The sequence below is a fragment of the Pinus tabuliformis genome, chromosome 6, assembly GCF_031772625.1.
Source record: "Pinus tabuliformis cultivar Carrire ecotype Pingquan chromosome 6, CPIR1, whole genome shotgun sequence".
In the NCBI taxonomy this organism is placed as follows: Eukaryota; Viridiplantae; Streptophyta; class Pinopsida; order Pinales; family Pinaceae; genus Pinus; species Pinus tabuliformis.
Window position 1 is genome coordinate 1,545,258,663 of NC_142292.1, and position 26,914 is coordinate 1,545,285,576.

A 26,914-nucleotide genomic window follows, 5' to 3' on the forward strand; every position below is an offset into this window, starting at 1 on the left:
CTAGGATACAATAGGATATGGTAGGCTATGTTAGTTTAGAATATGGTAGTCTAGTGTTAGGCTAGGAATATATTAAGCTAGGGTAGCATAAGCTAGGCCATGCTAGACTAGGCTAGGATATGCAAGGCTATAGTACGTTAGGTTAGGCTAGAGTAGGCTAGAGTAGGGTAGGCTAGGGTAGCATAGGCTAGGCCACGCCAGAGGAGGGATAGGGTAGCATGGGCTAGGCCATGCTAGAGGAGGCTAGGCTAGGATAGGATAGGCTAGAAAAGTGTAGGCTATGCTAGAGTAGGCTAAGCAAGGATAGGAAAGAGTAGGTTGTGTTAGGCTAAGAAATAGTAGAGTAGGCTAGAGTAGGAAACTTTATTATAGGCTAGGCTAGGCCAAAGTAGGCAAGACTACAGTAGGTTAGGCTAGGCTAGAGTAGGATAGACTAGGCTAGAGTAGGTTAGGCTAGAGTAGCTTTCTTGAATTTTGTGGAAAAACCTGTGAACAGTTTTCAAACCAACGTTTCAGACTAGCTTATTGAGTCCATCATCAGGGCAATGAGATCTGTATTTGAGAAGAGAGAGAGTGAAGTTACAGAGCTTATTAATAGTTATTTGAAAATACTTCTAGCTCTGGAAATTCTCATCTTCTCAAAATTTAGAGCATTGTTCATTGTGTCCCTTCCATGGTGGGACTTAATGGTGTTAAAGAGGGAGTCCATACAGGTTGATAGAATCTTTTTTGAATTTTGTGGAAAAACCTGTGAATAGTTTTGAAACCAACGTTTCGGACTAGCTTAGTGAGTCCATCATCAGGGCAATGAGATCTGTATTTGAGAAGAGAGAGCGTGAAGTTACAGAGCTTATTAATAGTTATTTAAAAATACTTCTGGCTCTGGAAATTCTCATCTTCTCAAAATTTAGAGCATTGTTCATTGTGTCCCTTCCATGGTGGGACTTAATGGTGTTAAAGAGGGAGTCCATACAGGCTGATAGAATCTTTTTTGAATTTTGTGGAAAAACCTGTGAACAGTTTTGAAACCAACGTTTCGGACTAGCTTAGTGAGTCCATCATCAGGGCAATGAGATCTGTATTTGAGAAGAGAGAGCGTGAAGTTACAGAGCTTATTAATAGTTATTTGAAAATACTTCTAGCTCTGGAAATTCTCATCTTCTCAAAATTTAGAGCATTGTTAATTGTGTCCCTTCCATGGTGGGTTAATGGTGTTAAAGAGGGAGTCCATACAGGTTGATAGAATCTTTTTTGAATTTTATGGAAAAACCTGTGAACAGTTTTGAAACCAATGTTTCGGACTAGCTTAGTGAGTCCATCATCAGGGCAATGAGATCTGTATTTGAGAAGAGAGAGCGTGAAGTTACAAAGCTTATTAATAGTTATTTTAAAATACTTCTAGCTCTGGAAATTCTCATCTTCTCAAAATTTAGAGCATTGTTCATTGTGTCCCTTCCATGGTGGGACTTAATGGTGTTAAAGAGGGAGTCCATACAGGTTGATGGAATCTTTTTTGAATTTTGTGGAAAAACCTGTGAACAGTTTTGAAACCAACATTTCGGACTAGCTTAGTGAGTCCATCATCAGGGCAATGAGATCTATATTTGAGAAGAGAGAGCGTGAAGTTACAGAGCTTATTAATAGTTATTTGAAAATACTTCTAGCTCTGGAAATTCTCATCTTCTCAAAATTTAGAGCATTGTTCATTGTGCCTAGCCTAGAGTAGGCTAGGCTAGGCAAGGTTAGTCTGGGCTAGAGTAGGTTAGGCTAGAGTGGGCGAGGGTTGGCTAGGCTAGGCTAAAGTAGGCTAGGCTAGAGTAGGCTAGGCTAGGCTAGGCTAGAGTAGGCTAGGCTAGGCTAGGCGAGTGTAGAGAAGGCTAGGTTAGACTAAGCTAGGCTAAAGGGCAAACAGTTAGGCTAGCGTATGCTAGAGTAGGCTAAGCTATAGTAGGCTAGGCCATGCTAGGCTAGGATAGATTAGGCTAAGGTAGGCTATGCTAGGCTAGAGTAGGCTAGGCTAGGGTAGGCTATGGTAGGCTATGGTAGGTTATGGTAGGCTAGTAGCCTAGGCTAGTAGACTGGAATAGGTTAGGCTAACCTAGAATAGGCTACACAAGAGTAGGCTAGGCTAGGGTAAGCTAGGGTAGAGTATGTTGGGTTGGGGTAGGCTAGGCTAAGCTAAAGTAGGCTTGTCTAGCTTAGGCTAGGCTATAGTAGATTAAGTTAGGTTAGGCTAGACTATGCTAGGTAGGCTATGCCATGTGAGGTTAGATTAAACTAGGCTAGAATAGGCCAAGCTAGGGTAGGCTAGAGTTGGCTAAGCTATGGTAGGGTACGGTCGGGTAGACTAGGCTAGAGTAGGCTAAGGAAGGCTAGGTTAGGGTAGCCTATAGTAGGCTAGATTGGAGTAGGCTAGGCTATGCTGGGCTTAATTGGACTAGGTTAAGGTAGGCTAGGGTAGAGTAGGCTAGTATAAGCTAGGCTAGACTAGGTTAAGGTAGGCTAGGGTAGCCTAGAGTAGGTTAGTATAATCTAGTGTAGGCTAGGCTATCCTAGCCTAGATATGAGCCTAGAGTAGGGTACTATAAGCTAGTCTAGGCTACGTTAGTAGGATATAGTAAGTTGGGCTAGACTGTGTTAGGCTAAGCTAGGTTAGGTTAGGCTTGGTTAGGATGGAATAGGTTAGGCAAGAGTAGGTTATGCTAGAGTAAGCTAGTCTAGGTTAGGATAGAGTAGGGTAGGTTGGGTTAGAGTAGGCTACACTAGCTATGCTAGATTAGGAATGTTAGTTTAGGCTAGGTTATGATAATCTAGGCCAGGGTAGAGTAGACTAGGCTAGGTTAGGCTATCATAAGCTAGACTAGGGTATAGTAGGTTGCACTAGGCTAAGCTAGAGTAGGCTTGGCTAGAGTAGGCATTCCTAGGCTAGAGTAGGCTTAGCTAGACTAGAACAAGCTAGGCTAGGCTAGAGTGGATTAGGGTAGAATAGGAAACAATAGCCTATGATAGATTAGGCTAGGAAAGAGTAGGCTAGGCTAAAGTAGGCTAGCCTAGGCTTGGCTAGAGTAGGTTAGGCCAGGCTAGGCTAGGCTAGAGTGGATTAGGGTAGAATAGGAAACAATAGCCTATGATAGATTAGGCTAGGAAAGAGTAGGCTAGGCTAAAGTAGGCTAGCCTAGGCTTGGCTAGAGTAGGTTAGGCCAGGCTAGGCTTGGCTAGGTTAGTCTAGCATAAGCTAGGCTAGAGTATGCAAGGCTAAATTATGGTAGGCTAGGGTAGGCTAGATTAGGCTATGCTAGAGTATGTTAGGGTAGAGTAAGCTAGGCTAGTCTATGTTAGAGTAGTCCCAAACAAGCTAGGTTAGAGTAGGCTAATATAGAGTAGGGAATGTCATGATAGATTAGAGTAGGCTAGACTATGATTAGCTAAAGTAGGCTAAGATATAGTCATTTAGGCTAGAGTAAGCTAGGCTAATATACACTAGAGTAAGTTAGGCTAGGCTAGGCTAGAGTAAGCTAGGGTAGAGTAGGTTAAGCTAGGCTAAGCTATGCTAGAGTAGGCTAACCTAAAGCACGCCAAGATAGAGCAGGCTAGGCTAGGCTATTTTAAGCTAGGGTAGGTTGGGCTAGAGTAGTCTAGGGTAAGCTAGGCTAGAGTAGGCTAAAGTAGGCAAGGCTAGGCTAGAGTAGGCTAAGCTAAATTAGGCTAGAGTAGGCAAGGATATAGTAGAGTTACAAAGAGTAGGGAAGGGTAGGTTAAGTTAGGTTCGATTAGATAAGTTATTCTAGAGTAGAATAGGATACACTAGTCTAGGCTTAGAGTAGGATATGCTAGGCTAGAGTAGTATAGAGTGGTGTAGGCTAGGATAAACTAAAGTAGGCTTTTCTAGGCAATCAATCGCAAAGTCAATTCCTATAGTAGGATAATCGATACAAAAGAAAAATACTTGTATCAGAAGGAGAGGCAAAAAGTTTAAGGGGAGAAAAGTGTATTATAATGTACTATGAGATGGAAAATTTGCATGTTTCCTAAGTCTTTCTATATCTGCCTTCAATTGGTATCATTTCAATTAAGTGTTACCAACAAGTATCAAAATTAATATCAGTGGCCTCTTACATCCCTCTGCCATTGTTGTCAAAGGTGGAGAGTAAAGAAACATTGGAGATGTAATGTGTATTGAGATATTGCGTATAAAAAGTGAAAAAAAGGGGTAGAGTGATCGACAAGCCACTCTTCAAAAGAAAAGGGAGAGCCAAAAAAATAAGAAAGAAAAAATGCAATGACTCACACAAACATTTAAAATAAAGATCTTACCAAGAAAATCCAAATTTGGAAAACTAGAAATATTTTTCAGTAAATAATATTACTTTACAATGTTGCAATACAATTTGTACATTATGTGGAATCCATTAACCATAGATCCATTAATCATATTTATTTATTTAATTGGAATTACATTACCATGGAATACAATAATTGTGTCTTACAACCACCAAAAGTGAAAATTCTGTGTTGAAAATCGTCAAAAGTGGACATTAAAAACCATTGAAATATTTTTTAGGGGGGTTAAGACCCCACTGTGACATCCCATTTCTCATGATGCATACAAATCACATGTGTGTCTAATCATGAAAATAATATAACATATACCCAACATTTTCATAATAATTCCATTCTAATTCCGAATGCATTTCAACTATGGGGCACTAAATCTTTTGATTTCATTATGGGTGCACTTATTACAAGTATGTTTGGAGTTTTAATAATTTATTTTCCCTACTAATACTAACGATGTTTTTATATCCTTTTTATACATTTCATTTCCATGTTTGTCTCCCACAGGTCAACATCAGTCTCCAAGGGCGCCATTAATTAGTGGAAGATAAAATTATAGTTAAGGTCAATATGGGTGGTTACAAACTCCTATAGAAGCACCTAAATCTTGATGGTTTGTACCCATAAATTATTTAAATAAATATTATTCACATTATAACACTTTTTGTTGTATCCACCTATTGTACAAGTATAAATTTTGGTAGCCTTCATCCTCAACCCTTTTTCCTCTCACCTTTATAGTAAGAAGTGTTATAGACATTTTTGGGCACTGCAACCCCAAGCATAAAATGTCCATAAACCAAGGGCTCCTAAGTCCCTAAAAGTGTTGTTCCAACCCCTAAAAGAATAAAGTCAACTGATTACAGCTTCTCCCAGAAGTTCTCCATGAAAAACTACTCAGAACTAGTCAAAACTGGATCATTTCACCTGCTCCATAGGCAAAGTGCGCTGCATCTCACCTAAATACACACAGTGGGTGCGTTGCATTTCAAAAAGCCCTTCTATGGGGTGCTATGGGTGAGAAGAGATAAATGGCAGTGTCAATCCGCGAGGTGGAGAAGCATGGAATCTTCCAGAAACTTCTCTTGTGACACTTTCCTTTCTGAATTCGACCAGGGATGAGTAAGAGATCATCAATCTCCAAGTGGAAGCAAGAACTATCAGAGGGAAGACACTAATCAAATCACAAGCTAACTCACCTCCCTCGCTGACATCTACATATGGATCCCTCATCCTAGAGATCCAGAGGCTGGAATTTTGCATCTTGTAAGGAATTGCTGTTGGTTTCTTGAGGCAACATCATAGTGTTGGGTGATCTAAGCTTTGCATGAGGTGAAGAAGGGCTTACTTACTGAGAGGATGATGCTGGGTCAGAACAACTGGTTGTAACTCTCTTGGCTCTTTCTTGATTATCAATAAATCTATTCAAATTTTCCTCCATACTCTTGTGTAATTTATGTTTTGTGCATTTGTATGGTAAATTTACATCTGATCCTAGATTGTTTATGATAATAGATCCATGTTCTCGTATAGTGTTATGCTGCTTTGATTCTACAGGTACTCTGTGAAGCTGGGTATATAAGAAAGCAAGTAGCAAAGGACTATTAGTAGAGAGAGGAATCGAGCAAGGAACCAAGTGCAAGACAAAGGTTGGTCTCCTTTATTCTTCTCTCATCTATCTTTCATAAAGGAAAACGAAAGTAGTTTTACTTTGTTTGTTTCTAAGGTAGCTACCCGCCTTAGTGGAATTAGCAGTTCTGCATAGACACTTTTCCCTGTAACAAAATGGCGACTCCGCTAGGGAGCGACTAGGTTGTTTGTTTATCTACATTTTTTTACTTTATAAACTTACAGACGGAGCCTGAAGTTGAGCCAGGTAGCCTTCGAACTGCATTTTCTATGCAAATGCAAAGTAGATAAATGCCGCTTCAGTCAATCTCTGGGTTTTGTTTATGAATTAAACAACTGATTTACAAACTCTCTAATTGCCCTTGTGGTGGCTCTAGTAGCCTCCTTAGATCTACCCCTGTGATTGATTTATTGATTACCACTTGTTCGGCCAAAATCCCTGAACTGAACTGCAAACTGTGACCCGGAACCCAAGCAAAGTCTCGTCCCTGGTCCATCGCACTGTCTGTTCTTTGAATCTCAAATTCAGCGCACTTCCCGAGTGTAGAAGGTGCGTTGCATTTCAAATTCACTGTATTACAGGTGCGCTGATCAGACTAGGCATTGTTCCTAAAATTTGGTTTCTGTGTTCACTCTTTTCAGATCTATTCAAGAATTTTGCTGCTTGTAGTCAGTACACCTCTGTTTGAAACCCCTTTCCTTGCTGATATTCCGCCTCCATTGTGCAAAGAACTGTAAATGTTTTTGTGTATTTTTTGAGTCATTTTCAGTTCTCCTTTACAAAGAAGTAACGTAATTGTATTGTCGTTTCTTGATTTGAAAGTGTCGCAAGTGTCATTTTCAGTCATAGAAGAGGACTTGATTATTCTTGATAGTCGATTACTCTATTACTATTGTATTTGATCTGAATTAGTAGTTTTTCTAGTGTCGAAAGCAAGTTTTCATTTCCAAATCGCAAAGTGTTGTCATTGTCTCCATTTTGATTTTGAAAAGAAACTTGTTAGTAATTGTCGCTTTGAAAAATAATTCAGATTTCTGCATTAGCTTTCTTTTTATCATTCACATATTAAGAAGGCTGAAAACAAATACATGCATGTGCATTTGCATTTAGACTGTTTGATTGGTTTGATTTAGGACAGTGCATATAGTGTGTGCTCTTTGCTCTTTGTTGAAAAAATATTGTCTCTCTTTCCTTAGTAGCTAGGATTTTCATTGCACAAAGAAGATAAAACGAATGTTTATCATCTTAGATTGCATTTTAGGAATTGTACATCTACATCACGCGGTGAACCTGAAAGGCAAATTTCTTAAGCAAGATCAACTATAAAATAAATTTAATGAATCTAACAACGCTTTGGAACCTAACGCACAACATCTATAAGTCTAGGCTAGAGACGTATTCTGGCGTCGTAAAGCCTGGTAACTGTTGTTTTCACTGTTGGTTGGGTGATTCCTCCACTTTGAGATGATAAGTGCCAGTTCGGACTTGTGCTCCCACGTACCATCGAGTATATTTTGGGAGACCAAAATAGGCTTAATCCTTTATCCATAGGGAGCCATGCCTGCCGCCCTATCGATCGCAATGCACTGAACACAGCATTTGGGAAGATTGACTGTCGTACCGTAAAAAGTCTTCTGCAGTTTTGCAATTGGTTTGGTAATCCCTCTGCCTAGATTTCCAGAGCAGTCCCTTTCATTCCTTTTCAGACTCCTTAACAGAAAAGGTCCATTTGAGCACTTGTCACTTCAGGCTCATTAAAAATTGAAGGCGACTAGAGTCATCTTTTGTTTTTTCTCGACTCTTAAAAATTGAAAAAACAAGTTGTGTCAAAGCGTCTAAAATTCATCTAATTCGGAAACATACTTCCCCTTGGTTTTTAGTTGATCGAGTAATCCACAATTGTGGAAGAAAGTCAATTGAAACCCCGTCGTTCACGGAGGCTTACGAGTCAACCGTCTTTGTCTCCAGAATTGAAACTATTATGGACAAAGCGAACTCGTTTAACCGGTTCCAAATCTCCTGGTAAAGTTAGAACAAGTGTTCCAACACCATCAGAGGCTCCGGTTACTCCAAACATTTCTGGTATCCTTGCCTTTATAGAAGAAGTTCAGCAGCCACTGAGGGACAATAGCTCTGATCCTAGTTTGAAGGTAAACACTTGTGTTACTAAACCAGTTTCATCTACAACCAGTTCAGAGAGTGTTGTTCCCCAAACATCTGTCGCTGTAGATTCCATACCTTCTTCAACACCAGAAATATTTTACGGACCTGACGGTCTACCTCTTCCACCTGGTCTGATTGCTATAGAAGAGATTGTGGAGGATCCTCCATCTAGTACTCCATCAGAATTTGGAGTCGGGATCACTCTGTATCCTTCTTCATCAGAAATTAGTCTACTGCCAGTAGAAGCTCCTGTAGAATCGCTATGTAATCTTTTGGATAGACTAGAAATGTCTGAACAACCGTCGACATCTAGGACTGTGTCATCCGACACAGCGACGACAGAACTTCCTGCTGTCACTCCAACAATGTTCGCCGGTATACCATTTGTCCCAACTAGCTCTCAATCGCTAGAAGGGGCCCACTCAGGGGCTATTTCGACAGTATGGTCCGTTCCTGTTTGTTCATCCGAAATAGTATCCGAAAACTCTTATGTTGAGTCTCAACAAATTGATCCTTCAGGATGTCAATTTGGGCAGTCCGGTCCTCAAGGGCAAACCATTCCTTTAAGTACTGGATTACCACCGTATGGGGGGCAGTATACCCTTTCATTGTCTCCTCCGGGAGGACAGCCATACGGGAGTTCACAACAAAATTCAGGTTATGCTGGAATTACATCTAGCGGTTGGGTGCCGATACTGCCTCAACAACCAAGAGTTGTATATTCAATGCAACGATGTTTACCTATGTCAAACATACCAACTACGCCAGCTATTGTGACAGTGTCGCAAGTACAAGCATTGCCTGTTGTATGCCAACCTCAGGTTTCTCAGGTTGTAATGCAACAGCCTCTTGACCCTGCGACTCAACCACAATCGCCGACTGGTGGAATGACACAGGCCCAAACAGGTACACTTACCCCTCATCTTGGTCAAACAGTTAGTATCGGGCAACAGCACATGGCTTCACAACCATGGCTGGTGCAATACCAACAACCGCAATTCCAACAAGTATACCAAGGATCTGAGCAACAAATCTTTGCAAATAGTGGGCAGCCGTATATTCAAAACGGTCAAAATCAACCACTCTACAATGGTTATGCCCACCAACCTTACCAAAGTTACCAGCATCAAATGCATTATGCTGGTATGCAAAGACCAACTGCTCAGGTGATTCCATCTTATCCTGGGTATGCTTCGCCTAACCTGAATCAACAGTTACCCTTCGTGGTGACTTTAGAGTTACCGGATCTAAATCGGTTAACAAACGATCCAATCGCTTATGCCCCTTGGTGGCCAGCGATTCCGCATAAACGTCCGTCAGATATTCCTAAATTTAATGGAAATCCAAGTGAAGATCCGTCAAATCATGTGATGACCTTTCATCTGTGGTGTTCATCAAACACCCTAAACGATGATTCGATTAGGCTTCGCATTTTTCAGAGGACGTTAACTGGTTCGGCAGCCAAATGGTATATCGAATTGCCCAGAGCTTCGTTTGACAACTTTAGTACCCTAGCCACAACCTTTTTAACCCATTATCAGTTACCAATAAGGTACAAAACGGGAACAGAACTTCTTACCAATTTCAAACAAACAACGGCCACTCACATATCTGATCATATTCATGAGAGGCGACGTCGTCGTAGTATGGTAAAAATGTATGTTCTTGATCAGCTTTTAGCTGAACGCTTTATTAAGTCTTTGTTACCTTCCATTACAGAAGATGTGGAAAAAGGGGGAGTCATCACCGTAGAGCAAGTTATTGCTCGTGCGCAATATTTAGACTTGATTTACACTCAGTCTGGCACGCTCTACGATAAAATACCTGACGCTCCCAAACCGGAATTCTCGGTCCCTCCTCCTCCTAAATCAAACAATGACTCTCATGCCAGTGATGGCGTGATTGGCACGACAAACATGAAATCGACAAAGGCTACATCTAAAAAGGCCCGTAAGATTTCCAATCAAAATGCAAAAGAGGAACTTCTTGCCTCGGAAGTAAATGCCATCTCGACAGATAAAGGCAAAGAAACCAAGCAACCAGGAGGCAAGAAGAAAAACAAAGGGAAGAAGAAGAAACAGGAGGAATCATCACCTGAAAAATCTTCTACAAACCCTTCTGGAAATAGGAAACCAAATCATCCATGCTTTATATGCGATGAGGATCATTGGACATCAGATTGTCCGTATAAAGCTGAGCTTAAAAAATTCTTCAAGAATACAAAGACCCTGGTGGTATTAACTGATCCGTTTCCAAATCCAGGAACAAATCTGGTTGACAGTGGAAATGCTTCCCATCTCAAGTTCTGATGTTGTCGGTTTCCAAACAGCAAAATGATGCTTTGATATCGACAAGGAATAAAGATTATGGGAATCCACAGCTGTCGAACAACAAGGATAAAGATCAACCTAGTAGTTCGACAACAAATTCGACAAAAGTTGCACCGCCCATCATTCCTGAACTGACAATAAAACTGCCAAAGGGAGTAGTACACAAGTCGACATTTAATCCTCGTGTTAGAGCAGCACAACATTATAATATAGTGGAAGATCTGGCCCAATCGCCATCCGCTATGTCGACACTTGAGGTACTACAAAATTGCCCATCCCAAAAGCAGGCTATATTATCAGCCATCGATGGGATAGACCCAAAGGATTCCAATCTTGTGTCCTTCAATCATAAAGGATACGATCCTCAGTTAGCAGCTCAACTAGCTTTCCTCGTTCAAGTGAAAGCCCTCAACAAAACCGTTCACCGAAAAATTATTGATGAGGGGGCATCTACATGTATTATGTCGATGAGTTGCTGGAAAACTTTAGGATCTCCAACCTTGTTGCGATCTTCGACGACATTAAAAGCATTTGACAGACGAACATATACCCCATATGGTATTCTAAGTAACTTGCAAGTTGAACTAGGGGGGAAAACAATAGAAATAGATGTTGAAGTAATCGACGGAAACCTCGATTACAACATCCTACTGGGAAGACCATGGATATATGCTATGGCTACTATTGTGTCGACCTATTTTAGGAAGATTTCATTCCCCTTTCAAGGAGGGATTACAATCGTCGATCAACAAACCTTCCTCCCCAATGGTTCTCAAGTTACGGGAAGCATTCCAATGATCCATGGAAGCCCCCATTCGCTTCCAAATATCAGAGTAGGCCTACTAAAAGACCCTATATTAATGGGAAATTTTTCTCTTCCACCTCCAATAAATTTGGCGGAAGTAGCATCAGTAGGAACCTGTAATATGATATCTTCGATTGAAAAGATCTTAGCAAACGATATAAACATGGATCATACACAGGTATTGCCTCCAAGCCCAATGGAAATATTTTAGCAATCAATGTTCTTGGCATGGGAGGCAAACCCAAATAAATGCTCATCAAGCGTTTGGATAGATAGGTCTAAGGAATATGGCACCCCTTCAGATCCTTGGTCGAGAGTGCATTACACCGACGAAGGAATTGTTCAATCAATGGTAATTGAAGGGGCACCATGGGTAGATTACCACAATCGTTCCCTTCTTCCGGATTGTGAAGAAGATACTCCTGACGACCTTCATCATCCTTCAGTTTTTGATTTCCTATCAAATACTGTAAACACGGTGGATTCTGAGCGAAACTTGTCCAACATTGAAGAGACTATCACCATAAATATCTCAACCAAAACAGAAGTTGTAGAGAATATTTATGTTGGCAAATGTTGTTCTCCTTCAAAACTGGAAATATATAACGCTCTTTTTCGCAAATTCAGAGATGTCTTTGCTTGGTCATATAATGAAATTCCAGGCATTGACTCGAGTATCGTTGAACACGAAATCAAGATGTATCCAGATGTCAAACCAGTACGACAACGGCTACGGCAGGTGCACCCCAAGAAAGCTGCTGCCATCAAGGCGGAAGTTGAAAAGCTCCTCCATGCTAGTTTCATTTACCTGGTTCCTCTAACCGATTTGGTATCGAACATTGTTCCTGTTATGAAAAAACAAGGAACGATTAGAGTGTGCGTCGATTATAGGGATGTAAATCAAGCTTGTCCAAAAGAAAACTACCCTACACCCTTCATTGACCAGATAATTGATGAGTGCACCGGATGCAGAATCTTTTCATTTATGGATGGATTCTCCGGGTATAATCAAATAAATATCCACCCACAGGACCAGTCAAAGACTGCTTTTATTTGTCCGTGGGGCACATTCGCATATCGAAAATTACCCTTTGGTCTAAAGAACGCAGGGGCAACATTTCAGAGGGAAATGAATTATGCCTTCCATGACATCAAAAACATCGTTCAACCATATCTCAACGACCTTCCGGCTCATTCGCGAAAGCGGACTGATCATCTGCAGCATTTAAGAGCGATATTTCTACGTTGCCAACACTACAAGATACGGCTCAATCCACACAAATGTGTGTTCTGTGTCAGTTCTGGTCGTTTACTTGGCTTTGTAGTCTCAAAGGATGGGATTCATCTCGACCCATGTAAGGTTCAGGCAATCATAAATTTGCCTCCACCTTCGAATTTGCTTCAGATTCAGAAACTCCAAGGGAAAGCAAACTTTCTGAGGAGGTTCATTCCAAATTACGCTGAACTTGCTAAAGGTTATACACGTCTATTGAAAAAGGAAGTGCCCTTCATATGGGATCAGGTTTTGCAAGCTTCCTTTGATGCTTTAAAAGAATCCCTAATGAAAGCATCATTAATGTACGCTCCCGATTATCAAAAAGACTTTAACCTGTATCTGGCTGCAGCGGATACAACCATCGCAATGGTTTTAGTTCAAGAAGACAACGGAATTGAACATCCTATATATTATTTGAGTAAGAACTTAAATGATACAGAAAGAAAATATTGTTATGTTGAAAAGCTAGCGCTCGCAGCTGTTCAAGTGATACAGAGATTTCGACACTATGTCCTCTTTCGAAAAACTACCATTCTGTCAGATTGCAACCCCATGACTTATATATTGTTGCGACAGTTGCTAGGGGGCAAATATTCAAAATGGATAGAAATTCTACAAGATTTTGATCTGGAATTTGTAAAATCCAAGTCAAAGAAAGCCCTGGTTTTCGCAGAACTATTATGCGATCTCCCATCGTCATTCAACGATGAAACATCCGAAGAAACTATCGTGGATGAATCTTTGTTTCTGATATCTTCAAGCAATCCGTGGTATGGAGATATAATAATCTATCTCCAAACCCAAAAATATAGGCCTAATACCTCCCGTTCCGAACAAAAACATATTCGATACCAATCAAAAGACTACATGATCGTCGGTGATACACTTTACCGTCATGGTGTCAATACAGTACTACGGAGGTGCCTCACCCATGAGGAGGCCGAAAAAGTCCTGAATGATTTCCATTCAGGCGCGTGTGGGGGGCATCAATCCAGTTACACTACGGCGCAAAATTTTTTACGAGCAGGATACTTCTGGCCAACAATGTTCAAAGATTGCATAACCGCAGTCAGAAGTTTCCATGCCTGTCAAATTTTCGATAGCAAAACCAGAAGACCACCCGCACCTCTGCAGCCAATAGTTGCTGTTGGGCCATTTGCCAAATGGGGCATCGATTTCATGACATGTAACCCCACCTCGACCGGGGGGCATGGGTATATCATAGTCGCAGTGGACTATTTTACCAAATGGGCCGAGGCGATGCCTACATTAGATAACACTGGTGAAACAGCTGCCCTTTTCTTTTTTAATCATGTAGTCGCCAGATTCGGCGTTCCACAGGCTATAGTCACAGATCATGGATCGCATTTTCGCAATCACATGATGGTTGAATTAGTTGTCAAGTTAGGGTTGTCCCACGACAGCTCTACTCCATACTACCCGCAGGCCAACAGACAAGTTGAAGCAATCAACAAGGTCCTGAAGCGCATGCTGCAAAGGATGATTGGAGTCCACAAAAGGAGTTGGCGCCTGATCCTGTACTCAGCCTTGTGGGCATACCGAACCTCGGTAAGGAATGCGACCGGGTTTACACCTTTCCAATTGGTGTATGGCCTAGAAGCAATCTTACCAGTTCAGTGTGAAATCTCGTCCCTCAAACTCGCAATCGACCTTCTCCCCGAAACTTCAGAAGAGGAGGCTCGTTTCTTGGAACTAATCCAATTGGATGAAACCCGTCGTGATGCCGCTTTGGCTAACGAAGCCCATAAGAAACGAGTCAAGGCGCAGTTCGACAAGAATGTCAAACCCCGTGTTTTCTCAGAAGGTGACTTGGTCTTGCTTTATGACCAAGAATCCGATAAATTGGGAGCAGGTAAATTCAAGTCTTTATGGATGGGCCCCTATATTGTTAAGCGAGTGTTAGCAAAAGGAGCCTACGAGTTAATGGATTATGACGGGATTCCACTGGTACAACCTAGTAATGGGTTGTACCTTAAGCATTACTATGCATGATTAAGTGTGGTAACCTATATGCTTTTGTTACATTTTTGTTTTCGCTAAAGTATTTGTTTTGGTCAAGTAAATCCGCTTTTTACATTTGTTGCAGATGTCGAACCTATTGGAATCTTTTGATGGATATGCCGACGGAGCAAGTCGTAGTTCGCGGAACCTATCTTCTGCGGCCTGGGCCATTTTTGACCCAAGCGGCGAGTTAGTAAGTTTCAGAGGGGTATGTATTGGTCGATCAACGAATAACATCGCTAAATATAGCGCGTTGATAGAACTTCTCTCTGATGCCATCACACATGGCATACGCTGACTGGTCGTCAGGCTAGACTCACAGCTCGTCATACTACAACTCACTGGTATCTACTCCATCTGAAATCCAGCTATCTATCGCATGTTCCTAAGGGTCAAGATTTTGGAAAGGCAATTTGATTTTATTCAATATCAGCATATTTCCAGAAGCTTAAACACATTAACTGACTCATTAGCAAATTATGTGTTAGATAGACATTTGCAACATTTATAAAAAGAAGCATCTCATCAATATTTGCATCAGGATCATGTAACTTAACCAAAATAAAACTCCAAAATAAAAAAATATATATATAATTGTTTATGGTTTACACATAATGTTCTGTAACCAAGACAAAATTGGTCAAATGACCCAAAACTCAAAATGCTAGGGGGCACCCTAGTCTAATGATGCTGGTGATAACAAGTCACCGCCTGTGAAATCATGCGTAAAAGCCTAGTCCATCGACTTGGCACGCCAGTAGTATGTCGCTGCAACCTCAAAGGCAGCTTGTCAGTCCTCACATCTGGAATACCGAGAGTGAGGCCCTCGACCTGATCCTGTAATGCTGAAAGAGTCTCGGTTACATCAAGGTCGCGAAGGATAGCCCTTCCCACAGCCTCTCCTGCTGGGGCGGCAGCTGGCACTCTCAGGCGTACTACTGGCCGAACGGGACCAACATCTACATGAGCACATGAGTTCTGATTAGTCTTGACAGAGTAAAGCACGAGGACATTATAAAAGAAAAATGATAAACAGAAATATGGTCAAGAATTTACCAATGGCACCCCACTGTTCGCCAGCCGACAGTACCAAATTTGGGTCACCCCGGAAGTCCATACCAGCATATGGATACTCAGAATAAACCATCTCCTGACTATCAAACCACCCGAAGAAAGTATCAAAAAAGGAAATCTGAGACTGACCAGCATGCCTAGACATATGGTCGACCCATCTCTGCATGCGTGGTTCAGTCGGTGGAGGTAAACCAAGTGCAATATACTGCGGCTGCATCAGTGGTATCTTTTCCAAGGCAAAGGTGGTCAAAATAGAACCATATCCAAAGTTCTTCAGTCTCCCGCTTTTCACCTTGGTCAACTGTTCTTTCATCACAAGGAGTACTGCGTCACACCAGTTGAACACCTTCGGTTCGAGACATTCCAAGGCGTACTGCATATAAGATCGGTTGGCCACATGAAGAGCCGCACCACCAGCCATCCTACCAAAAGTGAACAGAATGGTCCTCAAAGACCTGTCAGTGACATCTCGGATGATGATCTTGCGTCTTTACTCGGCTGAGATCCCTCTCTGCAATACCTGCAAACATAATCTCTCACAGATTCACCTCCACGGCCGAACCTGATAAAGAGATGGGGGCACCCCGCCTCGATAAGCCGGTCAAAAAATAGATGTCCACTATAGTCAAGGGGATGGATTTGCCCCTAATCTGGAACACCTGGCTGGTAGGATCCCAAGCATCGAGCAAATACTGCAGCAAGTTGATTTGTTGTCTCATGCTAGAGATGCGGAAAAACTTCAACAGGCCACAGTTCCGCAGTGCGTTTACTGTAATCGGACCATGTAAAGCAAGCATGTCCTCTTCTTCATGCTCACGTTCTCGCCATGTAATAGTCATCTTACTCCAATAAATCTCTGAAAGCAAACAAGAGAAGAGTTAGATCCTGATTTGGTGAGAAACAGGCAAAAGTTTCCATCAAAAACTGTGCACAGATTTCCCTCCTTGCACCCATCGCACCTCCAGCTTAGTCCTGGGTGCATTGCATGTCAACTGCCCAGTGAATAGGTTAACATACAACGCACCTTTCGATGCAGAAAGGGTGCGATGGAGCCAGGGCGAGTTTTTCAAACCCCAGAGGCTCAGAAAAACAAGAAATCAGGCTCAGAATGCAAAATGGAAAGGATGAAATGAAAGAGCTCAGGTTTAGCTCCTACCTGGTCCAGACGGCGCCGAAAATCATCCATAGAATCTCCCAAAATCAGCTGGTGAAAATCAAAGGGGAAAAGCACCTCCAAAGCTCCAACAAGCCAGAGTTCAAATGAAATGGTAAAATGAGAGGTAAAAGCACTTTTAAATTACTTTTTACGTAATTCGAGTAAAATATTAGTGTCCTAACTCATTTTTCAAACATATATTGTTCATTTCTAACTAGTTTGATGAAGCAATTGAGCATGCAGTACAGTCTTTGAAAGAACAAAGCTATTAATGGTAAAGTCAAGAAATGACCGTTATATCGAGCAGTTTTAACGCGGACTTCATGCTCGTTAAAAAATAAACATAAGCAATGAGCAAATGTTTCCCCCAGTGTTTAAGCTCATTAAAAAAATGAACCAATTTCTGGTAAATAACCGTCGTGAATGTAGTACTTCAGCCTTTAAAGCCTTGGTCATGTTCTCATCATCACCTCCACTATGTATTGGCTGATCATTCACCTCCTTTTGATTGTTTACCCCTTTTGAGGAACAGCTGCGAAGAGTGATCTTGTTAGCCATCCTTGTAACACTGCCATGATTGAAAAATTCCAAACCTTACCTAGAATCAGCTGCTACCCAAATTTATCACTCGTTCCTCAAAGACGAGTCTCCTTTAAGCTCTTTTCAACTGACTCGTAAAATATGAAAAGATTGCCTAGCCATTGGCCTTTCTAGCTCGTTAAAGGGACCGGAAGTGCTATCCCTCCTTTAGATTTTAATCTTTTTGGACTTGAGGGATTATTACACAAAAAGATCGAGCGCTTGTTTTGTTTGGCTCGTTAAAAGTATCGAAAATTCATCCCTTCTGTATTGTTTTATACTTTTTCGGACTTAAGGGATTAGATGACGAAAAAGGATTTTTGGAGTTTCCTTTACGTCCCTTTTCAGACTCTCTAAAATTGAAAAGGACGGAGTTATCTTTGTCGTTAAACTCGTTAAAACCTAATAGCGACAAACTTGTCCATAGCAGACAAGAACGAGTTTCACTATCACTAGGCTCGTTAAAACATAGCGATGGGTTTGCCCGAAGGGAAAATTATAGAACAAGCATATGTTATCCTCCTCAAGCTTGACAAAAATAAAGAGGTACTGGTCAGCAATGACTGGGGAAAAATTGGGAAGAAAACTTGAAGAAACTTTGTTGGTAGCAAGTCGCTCTTGAACATGACACTTTCACTTCGCATCCAAGTCGGGTTGGGTTGTTTCATTCACCGGTCACATCACCATGGTCACATCACACCATCCACATTTGGGGTTAATGCTACCAATCCATCATGTCAGTGTCGCCGATATGTTCAAGAGAAGTCACTCAGAGAATTCACCTGTGTCTCACCCGCTGCAATACATTTACGCTCCATTCTTTCATGACCGCCACCCTGAACCTTATATCACCAGATCGTTTTCACCTCCATTAAAATCATTTGCTCCATTCCGTGTCATTAATGTGGGATTCATTAAGGCCCTCCTATGACAGATCGCTTCTTGTCGACATCAACTCATTATCCAAGAAGTCGATCTAGGAACACCCATCTCAGTACTTTGAAGCTTGCATGCCTCAATGGCAAGTTTCTCACTTTCGGCGACAGGTTTACATCAATGGCCTTCGACCGAAAGATTTTGCGTGGTGTTCGACGCCAAGTCCCTTATTCACACCACGTGAATTGTACTGCAGTACCTTGAGGATCATTATCATTATCGGTGATTCCTCTCGCGCCTATTAACAACTTACATCATTGGCTGGTAATCAGGTGATGTCTTTCCATGTTCGACTCCAGAACATCTCTCACATGGATCGACTTGTACTTTGAGTGAAGATCGAACGAGATTGAAGACCCCGGATCTAGTTTCATCCATCTGGGCTGCGATATATATTCAGGAAAATAAAGACATCAAATGTACATCATTGCTGCACAGATAATCATCCAATCTATGGGATGATGGCTCCTCCAGAATCATCAGTCTACACTCAGACGATTGTCTGTCCTATGTACGTGAAAATGAGTTTATAAAGCTGAGCATGGGAATGCCTGCCTCAGCTAGATCATGAAAATATTATGAAGATAATGTATTGTATTGTATCTTATTACAGGTCTCCTTCCAGCTTGAAAGAACTTCGGATCCTCATGATAAAGCATTTCACCCGACATCAAAAAGATTAACGACCTCATGCTTTAGGGGGCAACTGTTATAGACATTTTTGGGCACTGCAACCCCAAGAATAAAATGTCCATAAACCAAGGGCTCCTAAGTCCCTAAAAGTGTTGTTCCAACCCCTAAAAGAATAAGGTCAACTGATTACAGCTTCTCCCAGAAGTTCTCCATGAAAAACTACTCAGAACTGGTAAAAACTGGATCATTTCACCTGCTCCATAGGCAAAGTGCGTTGCATCTCACCTAAATACACACAGTGGGTGCATTGCATTTCAAAACGCCCTTCTATGGGGTGCGATGGGCGAGAAGAGACAAATGGCAGTGTCAATCTGCGAGGTGGAGAAGCATGGAATCTTCCAGAAACTTCTCCTGTGACACTTGCCTTTCTGAATTCGACTAGGGATGAGTAAGAGATCATCAATCTCCAAGTGGAAGCAAGAACTATCAGAGGGAAGACACTAATCAAATCACAAGCTGACTCATCTCCCTTGCAGACATCTATATATGGATCCCTCATCCCAGAGATCCAGAGGCTGGAATTTTGCATCTTGTAAGGAATTGTTGTTGGTTTCTTGAGGCAACATCATAGTGTTGGGTGATCTAAGCTTTGCATGAGGTGAAGAAGGGCTTACTTGCTGAGAGGATGATGCTGGGTCAGAACAACTGGTTGTAACTCTCTTGGCTCTTTCTTGATTATCAATAAAGCTATTCAAGTTTTCCTCCATACTCTTGTGTAATTTATGTTTTGTGCATTTGTATGGTCAATTTACATCTGATCCTAGATTGTTTATGATAATAGATCCATGTTCTCATATAGTGTTATGCTGCTTTGATTCTACAGGTACTCTGTGAAGCTGGGTATATAAGAAAGCAAGTAGCAAAGGACTATCAGAAGAGAGAGGAATCGAGCAAGGAACCAAGCGCAAGACAGAGGTTGGTCTCCTTTATTCTTCTCTCATCTATCTTTCATAAAGGAAAACGAAAGTAGTTTTACTTTGTTTTTTTCTAAGGTAGCTACCCACCTTAGTGGGATTAGCAGTTCTGCATAGACACTTTTCCCTGTAACAAGAAGGAATACCTTTCTCTATGAAAAACAAAATATTCGATGCTAGTTAGACAATGTAACCAACTTAAAAAGGTTATGGATTCAAATCATATGATCATTTGTAATTTCATTTGGCATTACGTTAGTTTTGTTTATGGGGGAATTTCAAATGATTTACTTTTTTATCCCTTGCTAAATTCTTACCTTTAAGTTACATAGGGAAAATCCTAAATAGCATAAAAAAATTGATAAATGTGAAAATTAAATTTAAGCATATTTGAGAGCATCATGTTTATCCTATTATTAAAAAAATAGCAGAAGATGCATAAAAATGGAAATCCCTTGTTAATATATGAAAATGTGTATCCATATAATGAAGTTATCTAGAAACAAGTTCTCAAAATTGAATTCTTATCTAGATCTCCAAACAATACTTCTAGTTTGTCCTTAAAGTGCAATCTTGGAAGGTTGACTTTCATACATAAATGTCTTTGTATCAGCATGCTTGTATAAATGCTCTATTCCTTTGGTCATTTTACATGTACAAGGGTGCCATCTCTTCCAAATCAAGACCTCCCTTTGTAGCGTTTACATTCCTTGACAGATACAATATGTCATAGACTATCAAAAATAAACATAGGACAATGTTCTAGTCACCACTAATTCGTGGTTGGCATAGCATGTAGAGTGAGATACCATTTTATACATTTACATTTCCATGTTTGTCTCCCACACGTCAACATCACTCTCCAAGGGCACCATTAATTAGTGGAAGATGCCATGGTTGTTAAGGTCAATATGGGTGGTTACAAACTCCTATAGAAGCACCTAAATCTTGATGGTTAGTACCCATCACTTAGTTAAAGAAATATTATTCACCTAATAACACTTGTTGTTGTATCCACCTATTGTACATGTATAAATTTTGGTAAGTTTCATCTTCAACCCTTTCTCGTGTGTCACCTTATGGTAAGAAAGAATACTTTTCTCTATAAAAAACAAAATATTCAATGCTAGTTAGACAATGTAATCAAATTGAAAAGGGTATGGATTCAAACCTTATGATCATTTGTAATTTCCATTGTTATTAAATTAGTTTTGTTTATGGGGGAATTTCAAATGATTTACTTTTTTATCCCTTGCTCAAATCTTACCTCTAGAGTTACATGGGGAAAATCCTAAAATAAGATAAAAACATTGATAAATGTGAAAATTAAATTCAAGCATACTTGGGAGCATCTTGTTTGTCCCCTTATTAAAAATATACGAGAATATGCACAAAAATGGAAATCCCTTGCTAATATCTAAAAATGTATATCCATATAATGAAGTTATCAAGAAACAAGTTCTCAAACTTGAATTCTTATCTAGATCTCCAAACAATGCTTCTGGTTTGTCCTTAAAGTGAAAACTTGGAAGCTTGACTTGTATACACAAATGTCTTTACATCAGCATGCTTTTATAAATGGTCTATTATTTTGGTCATTTTACATGTACAAGGGTGTCATCTCTTCCAAATCAAGACCTCCCTTTGTAGAGTTTCTATTCCTTGACAGTTACAATATGTCATAGCCTATCAAAAATAAACTTAGGACTATGTTCTACTCATCACTAGTTCATGGTTGGTAGAGTATGTAGAGTGAGATACCCTTTTCTAAGTTCCTTGGTCATCTCTTTAAGCTCCTTGGTCATGTCTTTAAGCTCCCTTGCTTTTTATATAAGCTCTTTAATTGGATTGTATAATTATGGATTGCTAAAAACACAAGCACATAGCTAAAAGTGACCAAGATTATTAAAATTATATCCAAAACAATAGATAGGGAAATTGAAAATCTTCAATTTTTTAGCAAAAACTAATAACTAATAGTTAGCAATAATACACAAATCATAATTAATTGGTAGATAAAATAAGCTAAGATAGATCCTATAGCCATGTTAACAATAGAAGGAAAATATCTAATATCTAGAAGCAAAGTTACAAAAGGCTAAAAGAATAACTGAAAGAAAGAAAGATGTAAAGAAATAAAATGCATACATTTAAGCAAGAACATGTCAAGTGGTGCTCGAATTAGCCCAAAGGTTTAGCTCAACTGGTTGTTGTCAATGACTTTGGGAATTTGGCTAGATTTATGGCAACAAGTGTCTGAATTAAGTCAATGATTGGGCATTTGGCTAGAATTATGGCAAAAATTGTCATGCTTAAATTGGCATAGGTTAGCTACACTAATCTAAACCAATAGATTTATTAAATATGTCATCCACAAATGTGGAGAAGCACTTATTGAGTTTCCTTAGAATGTTTTTCTTGAAAAGAAAAAAAAGTAGTGTTAGAATTAGAAATTAATGCTAAAAAGCATGGGTCAAAAACAAATGTTTTCTCATGTGAGTTGTAAAAATGCACAATTCTCTTGCAAAATTTCTTGCCACTCACATCTTCTTCAAGAAAAATCCTTATTGCTTCTTATAGAACAACCTATACCTTACCATTTTGGCTTACAAATTCATTTCCTAATATAAGCCTATTAATTATAGTTTGATTTCCATGTTCGAGGGAAAAAAATTGTAGTTGAAAAGAGAATATGATAACCACATTCTAGCTACATGTTTTTTCATGGTATTTGTAGTAATGGGTATCATTGAGATTTATCTAATGGGAACATGCTTGATTCCTTCAAAAGCCTAAATATACACAAGTCTAGTCATCGTGGCTACACATTTTTTCATGATATTTGTATTAATGGGTACCACTAAGATTTATCTAATGGGAACATGGTTGACTCCTTTAGAATTCTAGATATACACAGGCGTGGTTACCATGACGATGAATTTCCCTAAGAAAATATAAATGTAACCATGTGATATGTGTAAGGTTGGTCAAGACTTATAATAAGATTTTTTGTATCAATATTTGTAGTTTCAAGCGAAGGGCCTTCCAAATTATCCCAGGTATCTTTATTGGAAGAAAGCCCTCTATGGCTTGAAGCAAAACACCCAGGACATAGTATGAGAGGATTGATAGCTGTTTGATGAAGCTGAGATTCACTAGAAGTGAAACCAATCCAAACCATTACCTAAAAGTTGTGGATGATAGACCTCTCATACCGGCACCTTATGCAGACGATCTATTTCTGACACGTGCAAACTCTTTCATTAGCAGAAGTAAAAGAGAGTTGGATTCTAAAATATGTTTTGTAGTTAGAATGGTGAGCTCATATTTGGTTGAGCCTCACTGGATTGGTGCCAAGAATCTTCTGAGATATCTTCGGGGCACAATCTCCCATGGATTGAGATACACTGCATGATTATTCAAATGCTGAATAATCATGCTTCGATAATATGCCTCTTTGGATTCTGCTTCAATATCATGCATGAATAGGAAGCATAAGTCGGTTGTTATAAGTACCGCCAAGACCAGATACATAACTACGAGTATGACCTCGTATGAAGTTGTCTGGTTGTGGAAACTCTTCAGTGAGTACACATGATGAATACCACTGTGATTCTCTGTGACAACCAGAGGTGGGATTCAATTTTTGAGGAATCCCATATTCAATGATTTCTCGAGCAGATAGAAATCAGATACTACCTTATCTGGCATATGGTATGTCGATGAGCAAGGAGGCTCCATCGCACTATTATGATGTATAGTTTGCTACACTTTGTCAAAGCCCAGAGGAAAGATCAAATTTGTGATTATCCCAAATGACTTGGAGTCATCGAGAGACCCTTGTAGAAGGGTCCTGCATGTTGCTTACATTCAGCTCTGGGAGCTCTGGGGGTTTGCTCTTATTACTGGAGAAACATACGACCACAGGGTGACTCACCCTCCCCTGGTGGTGTGTACTAGGATAGGATGATTCACTCTCGTGTGAACAAGATGATTTGCTCTCTTGTGAACAAGATGATTCACTCTCTTGTGGGACAAGATGATTTGATCTCTTGTGGGATAGGATGATTCACTCTCCTATGTAGCAGGATGATTAGTTCTCCTGTGATGTCTGGATGATATTTTCTCCATGACGATTGTGTAGAAGGATGATTAGTTCTCCCATGAGGTTTGGATGATGTGTTCTCCATGAAGATTGTGTAGCAGGATGATTAGTTCTCATGTGAGGTCTGGATGATGTGTTCTCCATGACGATTGTGCAGTAGGATGATTAGTTCTCCTGTGAGGTCTAGATCATGTGTTCTCCATGACGATTGTGTAGTAGGATGATTAGTTCTCCTGTGAGGACAGGATTGATTAGTTCTCCTATCAAGGCATCCTACCCATGTAGTCTGGGACTCATGGGAAGTACCTCTCATCTGATTAATGAGCACGGAAATGAGGATAGGGACCATAGTAGTACCGATGGATGCATCATTGTATCTACCATACTCCCTATGCTAGGATGACCTTCGTTGATCTGGGATCAATGATACTGGTCTACGACCAGTTGTAGGAGTTATACCTACTATGACACTGACTTTGGGTCAGTTGAGACGAGTCTGATACTAGTGGTACATACTGTGAGACTGACTTCGGGTCAGTGGAGGGCTAGTTTGTGACCAGTGAGAGTGGTACATACTACGACGCTAACTCGGGTCAGTTGAGACTGGTTTGGGACTAGTGGTACACTCTCTGAGACTGATGATATTGGTCTGGGAATAGTAGTAGGAGTGGTAGCCACTATGATGTTGACTTTGGGTTGGTTGAGACTAGTCTGGGACCAGTGGTATGCACTCTGAGACTGACTTTAAGTCAATGGAGAATGGTATGAGACATTCTTGATCAATTATTCTTCTTCATAATTCGGGAGAGCTAAGCAGAGCCAGCAGAGCTAAGCAGAGCAGAGCAGAGCCAATAGAGCTAAGAAGATCTAAGAAGAGTAGAGCAGAGCTGAGTAGAGACAGCAAAGCTGGGCAAAGCTAAGCAGAGTAGAGCAAAGCCATTTGAACTGAGCATAGCTAAGTAGAGCAAAGCAGAGCAGAGCTGAGCTGAGTAGAGTCAGCAGAGCTAAGAGCAAAGCAGAGTTAGCAGAGCTGAGCAGAGCTAAGCAGAGAAGTGCAGGGCACTAATGGCAGATATAGTATAGTCAGACATATGAATCAGGGGATGGATTTCTCCCTAGTTGAGAGGGAGTGTTAAAATTGGAAACTAGGAACAAACTCCATGTGGGTCATCTTATTTATGGCAGCTAATATTTTTATTAGATCCCTCTCATGGAGAGGTGTAGGATTGATCTAAAAATCATCCGATTCTGATAAGTATTTATGAAGTTATGAATTTATTTATGTTATAAATCAAATTGTCAAGTCGGACAACAACTTGAGTAGGCTCAGAAGCCCAATAGACGTGTCTATTCATCATCTGTGTTTTAGTATAAATAGAAGAGGATTTGAAGTCATTTTTGACACACCCCTCATGTGATATCCTCTCCACGTCGTTTGATTTTTGGAGAAGGGGAAAACGCTGAGAGTATATGCTAGTGTATGATGCCCTAGCTGCAGTACAAACATGCCCTAGCCATATGTCATAAAGATAGGACATATACAGGATACACTGTTCTTTGTGGATATTATAGGTTGTCCATAGAGGATGTTATACGTTGGTCATATATAACATGGAGAGCACTCATACGTTGTCCAGAAGCCCTAACACGCAGTCAAGTTATGAATGCAGTCAAGGGAACGCTATCCAGAAGCCCTAATGAATGCAGTCAAGGGAGAACTCATACGTTGTCCAGAAACTCTAACACAGTCAATGGAATAGTTATGAACACAGTCAAGGGAGCACTCATACGCTGACCAGAAGACCTGTTCATGCAGCCATAAAAGCACAGAACTCATATTCGGATGGTTCTGTGATTTCACATGGAAGAGGAGCTGAGACTTTAATACGTAAGGCATAGATCATTCACAGTCAGCATGATGCCTTAATCTGATCCGTTGTCATATGAAAGAGCCGCAGGTAGATGGTAGCCACAATATGGAACAGCCGCAGTCATTAGATAGCTACTGATCATACTTGATGGAGAGCAAGCATAGATGGTAGCCATAGCATGGAAGAGCCGCAAATGGAGGCACTATAATACGTTGTCCAAGAAGCCCTATACACAGTTAACGAAAACATCGAAGAGCAGCAAGGAGACTTGTTTTGTTGTAGGTGGCAACATAATGATGAATGGGAAGCATGATGTATGAGACCATGGGAAACATGATCAATGGGCAGCATGATAGATGAGATTATGGGCAACATGATGCATGTGCAGCATGACAGATGAGATCATGGGCAACATGATGCATGGGCAGCATGATGTATGAGATCATGGACAACATGATGTATGGGAAGCATAGTGATCATGAGCAACATGATGATGCATGACGCAGCATGATGGTGCTACATGGTAAGGTGCAGCAAATGGATGAGATGCAACACTAAGATAGGTGAAGGAGTCACCTCAGAGAATCAATTGATGTAATATGTCTTCAACTGATCTCGTGCAATATCAAAAGTCAAAATATTAAATTCTATTGTATATGTACTATCTTTGTCTCTTTCTCTTGCAAAGTTTCTTGCCACTCACATCTTCCTCAAGAAAAATCCGTATTGCTTCTTATAAAACAACCCATACCTTACCGTTTTGGCTTACAATTTCATTTCCTAGTATAAGCCTATTAATTATAGTTTGATTTCAATGTTCCAGGGAAAAAAATGTACTTGAAAAGAGAATATGATAACCACATTCTAGCTACACGTTTTGTCATGATATTTGTAGTAATGGGTATCATTGAGATTTATCTAATGGGAACATGCTTAATTCCTTCAAAATCCTAAATATACACAAGTTTAGTCGCCGTGGCTACACATTTTTTCATGATATTTGTATGAATGGATACCACAAAGAT